Here is a 16,934-nt window from a genome sequence, read left to right as displayed (position 1 = left end):
AGTGCGCAGAGAAGACCGCTCCAAGGCAGAGGCCACTGATCTGGAGACCCTAGCCAGTTCAGAAATCGACTGGGAAAGGGAATAAACCCACCCTGGGGGAGGAGCGGACACCACACATTCCAGAGGGACATCCTGAGATACAAAAACAGAAGGAATGGCGCGCTTGGTGGAGCAGGCGGAACAGGTGGATTCAGTGGAACCACCGAGTATTTTGGTCTTGCAGCCCACATAAGTATAGTAGGTAACTAGGGCCGCGGTCGCTTGTCTGGGGGGGTTCGGGTCTGGGGTCGGACATAGGTGCTAGTAGAAGTAGTCAGCAAAATAAAATGGAGCAATCTCACCCAGGTTCTGTGTCCCGCAGCTGGAGCTGAGTAGTAGGCTGTAGGTGTCCAGATCCAGCAGAAGAAGCAAGGAGTAGCTGAAGTAATACGGTCTGCAGAGCAGGAGAGAAGAAAGAGGAGGAGCAGCAGCGCTTCCCATAAAAAATGCCTCCACCACAGAACAAGCCACATTGGACGGGGAGAAGGAGAAGTAGAAAAATGAGCCCCAAAGTATTGGCCAGAAGCTGAAAGAGGGCGGGAGCTCAGTCAGCATGACCATATGCAGGGCGGAGTTATGTCCTGGACCCAGCCGCAGCCGTGGCCTCAGTTAACGAATACTCCTTGTGCACCTGCCTGAGCACAGCGAAAATGAAAGTAAAAAGAATGCGGGCACGCGACTGCAGCCAAGCTGACAGGAGCTGCGGCTGGAGAGAAGAAAGAGCTGCTGATGCTAGCCAAGTAAGCAGTGTCAGGGAGGGAGAAGGGGAGAGGGAGGGAAACTGCCCCGCAATGCCCGGAGCCCTGGCACTGCACAAGAACAGTTCCCACTGAAACACATGTTCACACCAAGAATAAGGGGCTCCCCAGCAAAAGACCCAGATAGAACAGTCAAAAGTCAGTGGTGGAGGAGGGGGGAGGAGTTGGATATACTCACCTCGATACACCCATACTCACCTAAGGTGTCTTCAACTAGCTAAGGTCACCTGCATCACATCAGGCTGAGACAGCGGGACAAGCAGGGGAGATAGGGGGACCTGGACCCGAGGTGTAACCCCAGGCACTGGTTGTTGGCAGGAAGGGGTTAACGGTGCAAACTTTATGCCCCATGCCCCTTAGCCGCATATGGGGGAACAGGTAGCACCATGCTCCTGAACCCCCACCTAAAAACAAGAAAATAAAAAGGAGAAATATAACCTAAAACAGGCCCTAGCTATAAAACAAAAAAGAAGGCCAGGTCTGAAGAACTCCAGACCTGTGTCTGCCTCCTACTGACACTAAGCTAAAGCTGATTAGCTCATGGTCAGGAGGCGGAGTATACCCTGACATGAGGGGCCGATTTTCTTTTGTATGCCTAGTGTCAGCCTCTTAGTGGCAGCAGATATACCAGCAGTCTCTGTGTCCCCCCAATGGAGCCAATCGAGAAACCATGCTACCTAATGTGGGGAAACTATGCTACCTAATGTGGGGAATCTATGCTACCTAATGTGGGGAAACTATGCTACCATTAAGTGGGGAAACTATGCTACCTAATGTGGGGAAACTATGCTACCTAATGTGGGGGGCCTGAATGAACTGCGGCACATGGGGGGCCTTAATAAATAATTAACAAATAATTAACAACTGATATTATTAATTTTTTACCTATATTTTAAAATAATGCTGAAATCTTGCAGTTTCCATTTTGGCCAGAAAAAAATTAAATGGAATAAAAATACCATCAGAAAATAGAAATATTTGTTTTCATTTTTAAAGAATAAGTTTTAGTTTCTGGCTGTAATCAGTTAAAAAAAAGTGATACATTCTTTTTAAAGTTTGGGCTGTACTGTGTTTAATGGTTTACTATTTTGGTGTTCTCTATTAAAATTTACACTTACCACAGTGAAGACAATGCTTGGATATCATTTGGGGTGAAAACAAACAATCAGGTGCACATGCGGATAAAAGGTATTAGCCAATTACTGTTGTCTGTTGGTCGTCAAACTTGTGCAGTAATTGACTGCAGCATTTTTGCCAAATGCAGCCACCAGATCATGTGATTTCACCCTTTTTCTATTTGACGCAAAGTAACACTTTTCCCACATAATTAACATGATGGGAAGCTGGACTTGACAAAGAACACTTCCTCCTATTAGCCAAAAAAGCCTCTTAAAGCATACCTGTCAGATCCCATAAAAAAATTAAAAAAAACTTTATATGTTACTCAGTACCTAATTCTGACCATGTACCTCTATTTTTTTATGCATCTATCACCTATATTCATTATAAAAAGACCTCTTTTCTTTAGCTCACAGTGTTAGAAATCCTCTCAGGGAAAGGGGGCGTGTACCTCCCTTGTGGTGGTGGGAGGTGATTGGTGTGTCTGCTCATGCAGCCATGTCCAAGAGTCATGTCCTGTCCATAACTCATGGACAAGCTGATGCTGCTGAAGGACTGGTTAGATTCCAAGTAGGTATGGAGAGTTTTTGGAATCTGACAGTGCCCATTTAAAGAATGTAAAAAAAAAAAAAAAAGGATTATTTCCATGACATGGAGGTAGTAGATCTGCAGAAATAAGCATGCAATAAAGTTTGTCCACAGTTTACGACAAACCCCCTACAAACATAATAAATCTCCAACATTAAAGGGGTACTCCGCCCCTAGACATCCTATCCCCTATCCAAAGGATAGGGGATAAGATGTTAGATCGCCACGGTCCCGCTGCTGGGGAGCCCCGGGATCGCCGCTGCAGCACTGTGCTATCATTGCTGCACAGAGCGGGTTCACTCTGTGCGTAATGGCGGGCGATACAGGGGACGGAGCAGCGTGACGTCATGGCTCCGCCCCTCGTGACATCGCGGCCCGTCCCCTTAATGCAAATCTATGGCAGGGGCGTGATGACCACCACGCCCCCTCCCATAGACTTGTGTTGAGGGGGCGGGTCGTGACATCACGAGGGGCGGAGCTGTGATGTAACGATGCTCCGGCCCCTGTATTGCCAGTCATTACGTGCAGAGCGAACTCGCTCTGTGCAGTAATGATAGTGCGGTGCCGCAGCGGCGATCCTGCAGCGGGACCGCGGTGATCTGACATCTTATCCCCTATCCTTTGGATAGGGGATAAGATGTCTAGGGGCGGAGTACCCCTTTAAAGAGTACATGTCATGAAACCATATTTTCTAAACTAGCTCAGATTATATTCCCTAACTACTTCTAACACCCCTCTTGCCCTTAAAAAAAATTCCACACTTTAAAAAAGCTCTGTATCATACCTTTCCTCTTGCTCACATTGTGTGAGTTCCTTGCAGGAGGAAGGGCGTTCCCCAGCAGGTGCAACATCAGTGAAGCCTGCGAGAGCTGTGCCTCACCATGTCCAGCATGCACTTCCTGAGTTTGGTCTCCTGTCAGGCCGTGAGGAGACCAAACTAACTGTTCAACTTGCGCAGGGAACAGAACTGAGCCACCTAGTCGCTGTTTTTTCAATCACATTATAAAGGTTGACAATTTAAAAAAAGGTTATCCAGGAATAGAAAAACACAGCTACTTTCTTTCAAAAACAGCTCCACGTCTGTCTCCAGGTTGGATATGGTTTTAAAACTTTGCTTCATTCACTTCAATGAGATGCAGAACCACACCCCACCTGGAGACAGACAGGGAGCAGTTTTTGAAAGAAAGTAGCTGTGTTTTTCTATTTCTGGATAACCCCTTTAACAGGCAGTAAATAGCAAAATGTCTTATAATTAGGAACAATATATTGAACGTTTAGTTTGCTGACAGGTACTCTTTAACCCCTTAACGACGCAGGACGTATATTTACGTCCTGCGCCGGCTCCCGCGATATGAAGCGGGATCGCGCCGCGATCCCGCACCATATCGCGTCGGTCCCGGCGCTAATCAACGGCCGGGACCCGCGGCTAATACCACACATCGCCGATCGTGGCGATGTGCGGTATTAACCCTTTAGAAGCGGCGGTCAAAGCTGACCGCCGCTTCTAAAGTGAAAGTGAAAGTGACCCGGCTGCTCAGTCGGGCTGTTCGGGACCGCCGCGGTGAAATCGCGGCGTCCCGAACAGCTGATCGGACACCGGGAGGGCTCTTACCTGCCTCCCCGGTGTCCGATCGACGAATGACTGCTCCGTGCCTGAGATCCAGGCAGGAGCAGTCAAGCGCCGATAATGCTGATCACAGGCGTGTTAATGCACGCCAGTGATCAGCATAGGAGATCAGTGTGTGCAGTGTTATAGGTCCCTATGGGACCTATAACACTGCAAAAAAAAATGTAAAAAAAAAATGTTAATAAAGGTCATTTAACCCCTTCCCTAATAAAAGTTTGAATCACCCCCCTTTTCCCATAAAAAAAATAAAACAGTGTAAAAAAAATAAAAAGTAAACATATGTGGTATCGCCGCGTGCATAAATGTCCGAACTATAAAAATATATCATTAATTAAGCCGTACGGTCAATGGCGTACGCGCAAAAAAATTCCAAAGTCCAAAAAAGCGTATTTTGGTCACTTTTTATATCATTAAAAAATGAATAAAAAGTGATCAAAAAGTCCGATCAAAACAAAAATCATACCGATAAAAACTTCAGATCACGGCGCAAAAAATGAGTCCTCATACCGCCCCGTACGTGGAAAAATAAAAAAGTTATAGGGGTCAGAAGATGACAATTTTAAACGTATAAATTTTCCTGCATGTAGTTATGATTTTTTCCAGAAGTGCGACAAAATCAAACCTATATAAGTAGGGTATCATTTTAACCGTATGGACCTACAGAATAATGATAAGGTGTAATTTTTACCGAAATATGCACTGCGTAGAAACAAAAGCCCCCAAAAGTTACAAAATGGCGTTTTTTTTTCGATTTTGTCGCACAATGATTTTTTTTTCCGTTTCGCCGTGCATTTTTGGGTAAAATGACTAATGTCACTGCAAAGTAGAATTGGCGACGCAAAAAATAAGCCATAAAATGGATTTTTAGGTGGAAAATTGAAAGGGTTATGATTTTTAAAAGGTAAGGAGGAAAAAACGAAAGTGCAAAAACGGAAAAACCCTGAGTCCTTAAGGGGTTAAGTTACAAAAACTACAAATCAGATGCAGTCACAGGTAGAATTAACACTGATGAAATCAAGTGAAATCCAATGACTGATAAATGTCTTATCTGATATTAGTTATTCACTTTCCCAGTCTTCTCTATGCAGCAAAGACCACCATGAACATTTCTTCTAGCTATGCGTCACCTCTGCTGATTTTGCTGCACAGGTACTTTACACTCCTCAAATTTAATGCAAATCTCCATTCTCTGTAGCAACAACCCCTGCTGCCCTTTTAAAGTCACCTTCCTTATATATCCAATACTGTGCATGCCATCAATCATGTGTCTACTTAGCCTCCTAAAGCCAAATACTGTACATAAGAAATAACCATGCCCCAAATAACATAGTACCCTCAAATTGCCCTATATAAAATGATGTCCCAAATAGTGCCCTATGTAATAGGATAATACACCTCTGATGCCTAGAGTGAAATACAGCAATGGCTATAAGCTATAATAAGTGCGTGAGGGAAGCTGTAACCTATTGTAAGGATAGGGACGCTGTACCCTATAGAAACTATAGGGAAAAACTGTAAACTATTATAGCGTCAGTGGAAATCTTGGGCCCCTTTGTTGACTGCAAGATGCTGGGGATCTCTGCTCTATACATTTCACCCATGTATTGGCAGTTATTTATTAAATTATTATTATTATTTTTTTTTGCACGGTTCCATTATTTCATACCCCAGTTACATATAAAGCTACACTAGAAATTTAGCTAAACAGATGCAGAATTTTAGGCTTCTTGAATTATATAACTCATTTTAGTTGCAACATATTGGGAAGGAGTATTGTATTAGAGAAAGTGGGTATCCTCTAGGGCAGTGGTCTTCAACCTGTGGACCTTCAGATGTTGCAAAACTGCAACTCCCAGCATGCCCGGACAGCCGTTGGCTGTCCAGGCATGCTGGGAGTTGTAGTTTTGCAACATCTGGAGGTCCGTGGGTTGAGACCAACTGCTCTAGGGTATGATAGGGGCTGGGGTAGCATCAAATACTGTCACAAAAATGTATGTAATTTCCAGCCTGAGGTCATGTTCACATACAAATGTTTTGGACTAGCCTTTTTCCCCATTATTTTGCTAATTTTAATAGTTTTTCTATAACAGACATGAAATAATACACTGGCCCAGATTTATCAATCTGTCTCAAACCAAAACTGTCTGGTTTTGCCCATGGCAACCAATCACAGTTCAGCTTTCATTTTACCACAGCTTGTCAAGATTGATATAGTTGGGCCAATGTGTGTTTCAGCAGCCATTTTTTCCATAACGTTCCATTTAAGTCAAGAACTGGAAAAAGAAAGCCATAGTTTGAACATATTTTGTATCATAAAATGTCCATGTAATGGTAAAAAATTACGGGAAGGAATAATGCTGCAAAGGACAGGAAAAAAATTATATGTAAACATAACCTCAGATTTTTCGAACAATTTCAGTCTACATTAAACCAAGACATGGTGTGCCAAGATAATACTCCCATATACAGCCTACATACCACCTGGTAAGATCCTACTAACTCAGTATCCAAAGAATATTTATTGCTATGTACCTGCCCCATAACACTGAATAGAAAATCATAAATAATATCACAATATATGGCTATATAATGATGGGTAGTTTTAACGCCTGAGGTTTATAAGGAATTCTTTACAGGTCTACATTATAAAATTATAGGTACTCACAAGTGCATACATATCATAGTGGCAGACCATGCAGCTGCCATGGGCCCTTAGAGGGGAGGGGTTGGTCTCAAACTGGTCAGAACACAACGGATGCTGCCAGGTCCGGACGGCCACATTCACTTGAATGAGGTCTGTTGGGGATCCGGTAGTCTAGTAAAGTTTAAAAATAGAGCATGCACTATTTTTTTCTCTGGTAAACGCCCGCCGTTCTGATGGAATTGTCGATGAAACTCTGAATAGTGGTATCCAATGAGAACGAGGCCTAAGAAAGGTGGGGAAGTATTGGCCAATGGGTCATGGAAAGCAAGTGGAAATTAACACCAATACCTTCTGCCCTTGGGGGCAAAGGCAGACACTATAATAGGAGGCTCATTTCAATATTTACTATTGGGCACTGTGCACACCACTATGTACTTAGTATGTGTCGTGTGGTAACTTCATGAAATCATAGGAGGGCATACTACCAAAATGCAGAATGCAATTAAGAATGCAACTTTTTTTTTTTTTTTTACCTCAGGGATTCTTGCATAGTCTAGAAAATTAGAGGCACTTTATCTAGCATGGCCACCATTCTGATGAAAAAAAAATTTTGGTGAAGTTTTGTCCCCTGCATTAAAGGAGTACTCCGGCGATAAGACATCTTATCCCCTATCCAAAGTAAAGGGGATAAGATGCCTGATCCCGGGGGTCCCGCCGCTGGGGACTCCCATGATCTTGCACACAGCACCCCGTTAGAATCAGTCCCTGAAGCGTGTTCACTCCGGGTCTGATTACTGGTGATCACGGGGATAGAGCACTGTCATGCCCCCTCCCATAGGCTTACATTGAGGGGGCAGAGCGTCATGTCACACAGGGGCGGAGCTGTGATGTCACAATGCTCCGTCCTCGTGATCGACAGTAATCCGCTCCGGGGACTGATTCCAACGGGGTGCTGCGTGCAAGATCCGGGGGGTCCCCAGCGGCGGGACCCCAGCGATCAGGCATATTATCCCCTTTAATAGTCTGGTTTGTAAAGCATTTTAGGTTTCCTTTTTTTCTTTGCCTGTGAATATTTTTATCCATAAAAAAAAAATTATAGGAAAAAGTTTAGCTAGATCTGTGTCCTTTCAAATAAAATGTTTACAAAATGAACCGATATGCTATTTGTTCAGCTTTTTTTTGTGCCTGATTTTCATCCTCATAACCTCATCTTACGACTCTTTGATATTATGCATGTCCTATCACATGAATATATGCTGGATTTATTATAAGGTTGCATTCATAACAGTGTATACCAAGATATCTTCTGTTTTCAGCACAAAACAACGTAGCATTTCTTTTTAATCGTCAAAAAATTGTTCCTTGCTAAACTTATAAAGTGGTAGATTTTTTGACATTGGTTTTATATCATATGCTATAGAAATAAATGGGATCCATTAAAAAAAAATTCCTTTATGTTATAATCCTTCTCTCAATGGTATAAGGCCATATTCAGAATGTCCCCAGAAAACACGGATGGACATTCTGCACATTTGAATGTTCCAGCCGGGGACTGAATTTTCCGCTGGTCTTGGGATATCCACAGTAGAAACATTTGCCGCAGAAACTCTGCCATGTGAACAATGCAGCAGAATTCCCATCGGAAATTCCGTCATGCAAATATAGCCTCATAATGCCTCTTCATATCCCGATTGACTATCCTGTTGAACGTTAGCTTGAGTTTTTTTTTTACAAGCAGTTCAGTTGCTGAATCCACTGATTTTCAACAGGTGTCCTCAAGGTTAAAAGTGACCGTTGCGTCCATATTACCATTCTCTGCCAGGATTTTTTTAAATAAGATATATAAACAGTTAGTCAGATTTTTTCTGTCCTGTCAAAAAAACAGGAACTTGACAGATCCATTTTCTTTTCAATGTGAATCTATGGTAACAGGATGCTGCAGGGTAGGCATCCCGTTGCATCCGTTGGCCAATCCTGTTTAGCATCTATTCGTGAAACCTGCAATTGACTTTAACTTAAAAAAGCAATAACATAAAAAAATACATAAAAATACATACAAACCTATAAAACAGATCCATTAAACTGAGTAGCTGATTATTAAAGAGCCATTCAACAAGAAGAGTAGAGCCTGGCACTAGTATAAACTAGTAGGTAGATGTCACAGCGTCATATATTAAGACTGCGCTAGGAGGTAATGTGCCTGCTGTGGGTGGTGCTCACACAATGCGGTACAGTCCATAAAGTGCAATAAGAAGAAGGAAAAGATGGGAGCAACTCACCCGAGATCCAAGAGGTTAACAAGGTAAATTCTTTATTCCATAAAGTGCCAGTGCAAATGTAGACCTCGGGAGGCAGGTGTTACAGTGGGGGAGCAGCGAGCTGCTCCCCCACTGTAACACCTGCCTCCCGTGGTCTACATTTGCACTGGCCCTTTATGGAATAAAGAATTTACCTTGTTAACCTCTTGGGTCTCGGGTGAGTTGCTCCCGTCTTTTCTGATTATTAAAGAGCTTTCTCTTGCTTTCTTTAAAAAGTTTTCTTTGTTTTTTTTTGTTTTTTTCTAAAGATGAATACAGCAGGATGATGCAACTGGGTATAAAACATGATGTGAACCAAACCTTACTCTTTCCCTGCATGTTTACAATCCTTTCTCTTACAAACTACCTAAGGAATTCACTCAGCCTTTCTATCATTCATATTCCACAAATCATACTTAAATTCCCTGTTTGCTGAGCGGATTATGCTCCATTCCACTAAATCTATGTCATATCTCTGTCAACAGTGATGACAACACAATTTGCTTACTCCCAAATGTCTCTGTATGTTCACAACAATTGATTTATATGGTAAGCTCTTTATGACAGGGACCTCACACCTACTTAATTGGGGGTAATTGAATAATAATGTATAATTGCAGCCATCGTCTACTGTATCTACATGTCCCCATGATCCATCATTGTGTTTGCACATGTGAAGGATACAATCTAGCCTTGGGAAATTGTGTAAATGAAATTAAATATGTTTAATTAACTTAATATTATTTCCACATGGAACTATACATTAAAAATTGTGATTATGTGAAGAGAAACCATAGGGAAATATATATATTGAAACCTCTTTGGGGGTGGTCTTCTCCCAGAAAATGGCCACTATGCATAACGTATGGTGGACGGGTAGTTTCCAATTTGGCTAATAATGAGCAGCAATCATGACAATAACTATTGTGTCTATGTCACCAAGACCATACACTTTCAATAGATGATCAAACACGTGCAAAGCTGTTCACCTCTTCATTTATTGGGACAAATTAACATGCAAGTAGATCACAAAAATCTATTTTCATTATAATTTTTAATGCTGGTATTATTCAAACATAATTTTAGCACATCATTTCTTTCTCCATCGTTCATCAAACATTTCTTTTTTTTTTTCTTTAATTTTGTAACATATGAGATGAGAGACCATTCCAATAGAGAAACTCCAGCAAATCTCAGGTCCTGAACCTCTTCTACTTTAACATCTTAGACAGGCTGGAAATGCGGCATCTAATAACCAGCTTCATTCAATTCCCAGTCACATAATTATCCAATCTGCCAAGTGACATTAATATTCAGAAAGAGGAGGGGAGGGAGATGAAGCAGCATTCTCTCGACTCCCGTGTCACAGCAAATCTTTAGCAGTAACCTAGCATTGTGTAGGACAAAGCACTGTATTTCCAATGCAGGTTGTTTAAAGTAGAAACCAAAGTAAGGGCAAAAGGTCATATATTAGTCAAAGGAAACAATACATGAAATAATTTATTACACAGCCGGAGAGAAACATTTACTGCTAAAACTTCACTGGTAACTGTTACGCCGAGCGCTCCGGGTCCCTGCTCCTCCCCGGAGCACTCGCGGCGTTCACCTCCATGCAGCGCCCCGGTCAGACCCACTGACCGGGAGTGCTGCATTAGTGTCACCGGGGGGGATGCGACCCACGTAGCGGGACGCGCCCGCCCACGGCTCACATCCCAATGCCCTCACCTGTCCCGTCCTCCGTCTGCTCAGTCCCGGCGCTCGTGGCCCCGCTCCCTAGGGCGCGCGCGCCGGCTCTCTGAGATTTAAAGGGCCAGTGCGCCATTGATTGGCGCCTGGCCCAATCAGCACTTACACCTGTGTCCTCCTTATAAAAAGCCACTTCCCCTTCATGGTATCGCCGGATCTTGTTGCCTCAGTTCCAGTGTTCCAGACCTTCTGCTGTTGCCCCTGACTACGATCCTTGCTGCCTGCCCTGACCTTCTGCTACGTCCGACCTTGCTCTTGCCTTGTCCCTGTGTACCGCGCCTGTCTCAGCCATCAGCTGGGGTTGAGTCGCTATCGGGTGGAACGACCTGGGGGTTACCTGCTGCTGCAAGTCCATCCCGCTTTGCGGCGGGCTCTGGTGAAAACCAGTAACCCCTTAGACTCCGTTCCCCTGGTACGGCCCACGTCATCACCCCACTGACACAGAGGATCCACCACCAGTATCCTCACTGCATTCCTATCCGTATCCTGAAAGTAACTCATCTGATCAAAATCTCAATCTGTCCGTGGACTACACTGTAAGGCCAAAGAAAACTTAATATTTAATAAAAATAAAGAAAATTATATTTAGCAACAAAATTAGCAAAAACAAGGCTGTGTCATGGGTAAAAATGATGCTATATACCATTAAAAAAAAATGTAAACAGAAAGTGCTAAATCTACCCATAGAAAATCAATAACCTCCTACATAATTTTTGGTAAATTTTTGGGACATAAAACAATTCGAAGAAACATCCCCAAAAAGAAATTTTTTTCTCACTTCATTCAATAAAAAAGCAGCTCTTTGTTCCCACACAATTTAATGTTATGCCCTTAATGGTTATTTATTTTGCAACATTATTTTGTAATTTGGAAAGAATTTCGGGACATAAGTGTCCCAAAAAAGTATACTCTGCAAACAGCTGTCTTTTGGGCTGTAGCTTTTGAAAAATAAAAGTTGGAAAATATGGCAAAAACTGTTTGTAAAACAGGGGTACAAAAATGCCCCAAATAAAAAAAGAATGCTGAAAAACATCTGAAAGTTTCAGAACTTTTTTTTCCCTGTAAATTGCAGGTTTTTTTTTGCGGCTCAAAAAACAGTGTGGAGCATAGAGTTCGATAATCAGCATTCATCACATCACGCCATCACTGATTCGTTTATGGAACACACATTCTACTTCTAAGAGGGTGACCAGCATTAGAATTATACCGTACTACAAAAATGCACCTGTCTAGTATCAGCTGCTAAATAAAGTGAACAACATATGGTACCATGCAACTGTGTAAAGCTAGGTTTCCAAGCAGGTTATTTTTTTTTTTATTTTTTTTTTTTTCGGAAAACCGCCACTGCAATTTTTGAGCCAAAGCCAGAAGTATATTCTAAAGGAATGGAATATATAAAGGAAGCAGTTATACTTCTCCTTCCTACTGAATCCACTTCTGGCTTTGGTTCAAAAACTGCAGTGGCAGTTTTCCAAGAAAATGCCAGGAAAAAAACCTGTGTGGAAACCTGGCCTAAGTATTATATGGGAAGTCCATGTTTCTGTTTTTGGCAAAAAAGGTGAAAAACAGGCCGGGGGAGGGGGGGGGGTCTCTACCAGCCAAACAGTGTGTAGTCATGCAGACAAACACTGTGTACCTGAAAGAGGTCCGACTGGAAGTTAGTTTTCTTTAACCCCTTAACGACGCAGGACGTATATTTACGTCCTGCGCCGGCTCCCGCGATATGAAGCGGGATCGCGCCGCGATCCCGCATCATATCGTGTGGGTCCCGGCGCTAATCAACGGCCGGGACCCGCGGCTAATACCACACATCGCCGATCGCGGCGATGTGCGGTATTAACCCTTTAGAAGCGGCGGTCAAAGCTGACCGCCGCTTCTAAAGTGAAACTGAAAGTATCCCGGCTGCTCAGTCGGGCTGTTCGGGACCGCCGCGGTGAAATCGCGGCGTCCCGAACAGCTGATCGGACACCGGGAGGGCTCTTACCTGCCTCCTCGGTGTCCGATCGACGAATGACTGCTCCGTGCCTGAGATCCAGGCAGGAGCAGTCAAGCGCCGATAATGCTGATCACAGGCGTGTTAATACACGCCTGTGATCAGGATGAAAGATCAGTGTGTGCAGTGTTATAGGTCCCTATGGCCTATAACACTGCAAAAAAAAAGTTAAAAAAAAGTGTTAATAAAGGTCATTTAACCCCTTCCCTAATAAAAGTTTGAATCACCCCCCTTTTCCCATAAGAAAAATAAAACAGTGTAAAAAAAAAATAAAAATAAACATATGTGGTATCGCCGCGTGCGTAAATGTCCGAACTATAAAAATATATCATTAATTAAGCCATACGGTCAATGGCGTATGCGCAAAAAAATTCCAAAGTCCAAAAAAGCGTATTTTGGTAACTTTTTATAACATTAAAAAATGAATAAAAAGTGATCAAAAAGTCAGATCAAAACAAAAATCATACCAATAAAAACTTCAGATCACGGCGCAAAAAATGAGTCCTCATACTGCCCCGTACGTGGAAAAATAAAAAAGTTATAGGGGTCAGAAGATGACATTTTTAAACGTATAAATTTTCCTGCATGTAGTTATGATTTTTTCCAGAAGTGCGACAAAATCAAACCTATATAAGTAGGGTATCATTTTAACCGTATGGACCTACAGAATAATGATAAGGTGTAATTTTTACCGAAATATGCACTGCGTAGAAACGGAAGCCCCCAAAAGTTACAAAATTGCGTTTTTTTTTCGATTTTGTCGCACAATGATTTTTTTTTCAGTTTCGCCGTGCATTTTCTGGTAAAATGACTAATGTCACTGCAAAGTAGAATTGGCGACGCAAAAAATAAGCCATAATATGGATTTTTAGGTGGAAAATTGAAAGGGTTATGATTTTTTAAAGGTAAGGAGGAAAAAACGAAAGTGCAAAAACGGAAAAACCCTGAGTCCTTAAGGGGTTAAATAGGGGCCTGTCTTCAACCGTCTGGTGTTAAGTGACGAGTAATTAAAGAAAACTAGGGGGGTTATTCATCATTGTGTTCTATAGCTTTTTTTTTTCTACATCTGGGAATTTTGTTTAATTTCACACTAATTGTGTTTTTTGGGGGTTTTATTTTTTTTTCAAGAAAAGAGAGAAAGAATAAGGTAGAGATCAAGAACGTTTAAAGAAATTAAAAGTAAAAAAAAAACTTGCAAAATGAAAAGTAAAGCAGTTGTCAAAATGAAACAATCAGAAGGTATAATAAGGGTCTGGTAAAGATGTAGGAAACAAAAAGATTGTTAGCAATGGCAAAAATCTAACAATTTCATGTGCCCAAGTTTACTAAAATATCCGACAAAGTGATGATAACAAAATAAAAAAGTTAAAGGTAAAAAAAAAAAATATATATATATATATATATATATATATATATACACATATATATGAAAAGAGAGAGAGAGAGAGAGAGAGAGAGAGAGAGAGAGTAGTAGCCGTATTAGTCCAGTGATGCAAAATGCTAAATCATCTGTAGTTGCAGTATCTTGTAATACCTTTTATATTGGACTAACAAGATTTTGTAGAGAGAAGCTTTCGGGATTCCTCCCTTTATCAAGTCATAAGCATTTCTGAGCTCACAAGGGGAAAACTATCTCACAAAATATGCAGGGGTTAAAACAACATATGTGGAGAATGGACATTAAGTTGGGCCATAAATTGTATAGCTATAGGACGATAGACTACAGATAAGGATGAGGGAGGGGGGGGGCTGGAAAGCAGAGGTGAGAATGGTGATTACGCTGGACAGAGGAGAAAGGACAATTTTGCTACAAAATTGTCCTTTCTCGTCTGTCCAACATAATCACCATTCTCACCTCTGCTTTCCAGCCCCCCCCCCCTCCCTCATCCTTATCTGTAGTCTACAGAAGATTTTGCATTTTATATATATATATATATATATATATACATACACACAGTCATGGCCGTAAATGTTGGCAACCCATTGAAATTTTTCAAGAAAATGAAGTATTTCTCACAGAAAAGGATTGCAGTAACACATGTTTTGCTATACACATGTTTATTCCCTTTGTGTGTATTGGAACTAAACCAAAAAAAGGGAGGAAAAAAAGCAAATTGGATATAATGTCATACCAAACTCCAAAAATGGGCTGGGCAAAATTATTGGCACCCTTAACTCAATATTTGGTTTCACACCCTTTGGAAAAAATAACTGAAATCAGTCGCTTTTTGTAACCATCAATAAGCTTCTTACACCTCTCAGCCGGAATGTTGGACCACTCTTCCTTTGCAAACTGCTCCAGGTCTCTCTTATTGGAAGGCGCCTTTTCCCAACAGCAATTTTAAGATCTCTCCACAGGTGTTCAATGGGATTTAGATATGGACTCATTGCTGCCACTTCAGAACTCTCCAGCGCTTTGTTGTCATTCATTTCTGGGTGCTTTTTGACATATGTTTGGGGTCATTGTCCTGCTGGAAGGCCCAAGATCTCGGACACAAACCCAGCTTTCTGACACTGAGTTGTACAGTGCGAACCAAAATCCATTGATTTCATGATGCTTTGCACACATTCAAGGCACCCAGTGCCAGAGGCAGCAAAACAACTCAAAAAACATCATTGAACCTCCACCATATTTCACTGTAGCTACTGTGTTCTTTTCTTTGTAGGCCTCATTCCGTTTTCGGTAAACAGTAGAATGATGTGCTTTACCAAAAAGCTCTATCTTGGTCTCCTCTGTCCACAACACGTTTTCCCAGAAGGATTTTGACTTACTCAAGTTCATTTTGGCAAAATGTAGTCTTGCTTTTTTATGCCTCTGTGTCAGCAGTGGGGTCCTCCTGGGTCTCCTGCCCTAGCATTTCATTTTATTTAAATGTCGACAGATAGTTCGGGCTGACACTGATGCTCCCTGAGCCTGCAGGACAGCTTGAATATCTTTGAAACTTATCCACCATCCAGACTATCCTGTGTTGACACCTTTCATCAATTTTTCTCTTCCGTCCATGCCCAGGGAGATTAGCTACAGTGCCATGGGTTGCAAACTTCTTGATAATGTTGTGCACTATGGACAAAGGCAAATCTAGATCTCTGGAGATGGACTTGTAACCTTTAGATTGTTGATATTTTTCCACAATTTTGGTTCTCAAGTCCTCAGACAGTTCTCTTTTCCACTTTCTGTTGTCCATGCTTAGTGTGACATACACACACACACACACACACACACACTGCAAAGACTAAGTGAACTTCTCTCCTTTTTCTCTGCTTTCAGGTGTGATTTTATATTGGCCACACCTGTTACTTGCCTCAGGTGCTTGAAACAATCTTATTGTTTCACAATTATGAAAGGGTGCCAATAATTTTGTCCAGCCCATTTTTGGAGTTTGGTGTGACATTATGTCCAATTAATTTTTTTTCCTCCTTTTTTGGTTCATTCCCTTTGTGTGTTTTGGAACTAAACATGTGTATAGCGAAACATGTGTAACTGCAATCCTTTTCTGCGAGAAATACTTGATTTTCTTTAAAAATTTCAGGGGTGCCAACATTTACGGCCATGACTGTGTATATATATATATATATATATATTCATCTCTCGAACAATATATAATTTTTTTCCTGGCCTGCGGCAAGGTAAACCACTATTCAAATGTGACACTCTCTTTACAGGCCTTCATTTAGACATTAATTTTCCTTAAAATTAAAACTAAAACAAATAAAGCCAAATACACAGACAAACAAGCTCCTCAGAAGCAAGGCAGACATGATCTGAAAGCGGCATGATCTGATCTGGGTGCAGATCTGCGTGAAATTTATCATGGTCACTGCGAAGATATGAAACAAACAACAAAAATGATCTAGCCAGGACCATTATTGATAAATAACCCACCAAGTCTATTTAATCAATTTTAATATATATATATATATATATATATATATATATATCCTACAAAAAACTCCACCAAAGGGGCATATGCTACCCATGCGAATATATATCCTACAAATGAACACAATGGTAGACTGAACTTGATATCATAATAACATCATCTATATTGAGGTCACAAAAGAGCACAAAACAGATAAATACATAAAAAAGCACAGAACAACACAACAAAAAATAACCACAGGT

The 16,934-nt window shown here is 41.6% G+C and overlaps 1 protein-coding gene across 2 annotated transcripts in view; it reads right to left on the bottom strand.

The window, feature by feature from the left end:
- Positions 1 to 16,934, bottom strand: part of PITX3 (paired like homeodomain 3) — a 90,472-nt gene that overhangs the window by 44,155 nt on the left and 29,383 nt on the right. The window contains exon 1 of one of the 2 annotated variants that reach the window (XM_056529259.1): positions 6,797 to 6,926. The exons of the other annotated variant lie outside the window; for it this stretch is intronic. The gene's annotated coding sequence lies outside the window, so the exon portion shown is untranslated. Of the gene's footprint in view, positions 1 to 6,796; positions 6,927 to 16,934 lie in introns of those variants that run through there. 2 annotated transcript variants of the gene reach the window in all.

This window comes from Hyla sarda, chromosome 7 (assembly GCF_029499605.1).
Source record: "Hyla sarda isolate aHylSar1 chromosome 7, aHylSar1.hap1, whole genome shotgun sequence".
Classification (NCBI taxonomy): Eukaryota; Metazoa; Chordata; class Amphibia; order Anura; family Hylidae; genus Hyla; species Hyla sarda.
The sequence above is the reverse complement of the archived record's forward strand: the minus strand, read 5'-3'. Positions and strand labels throughout refer to the sequence as shown.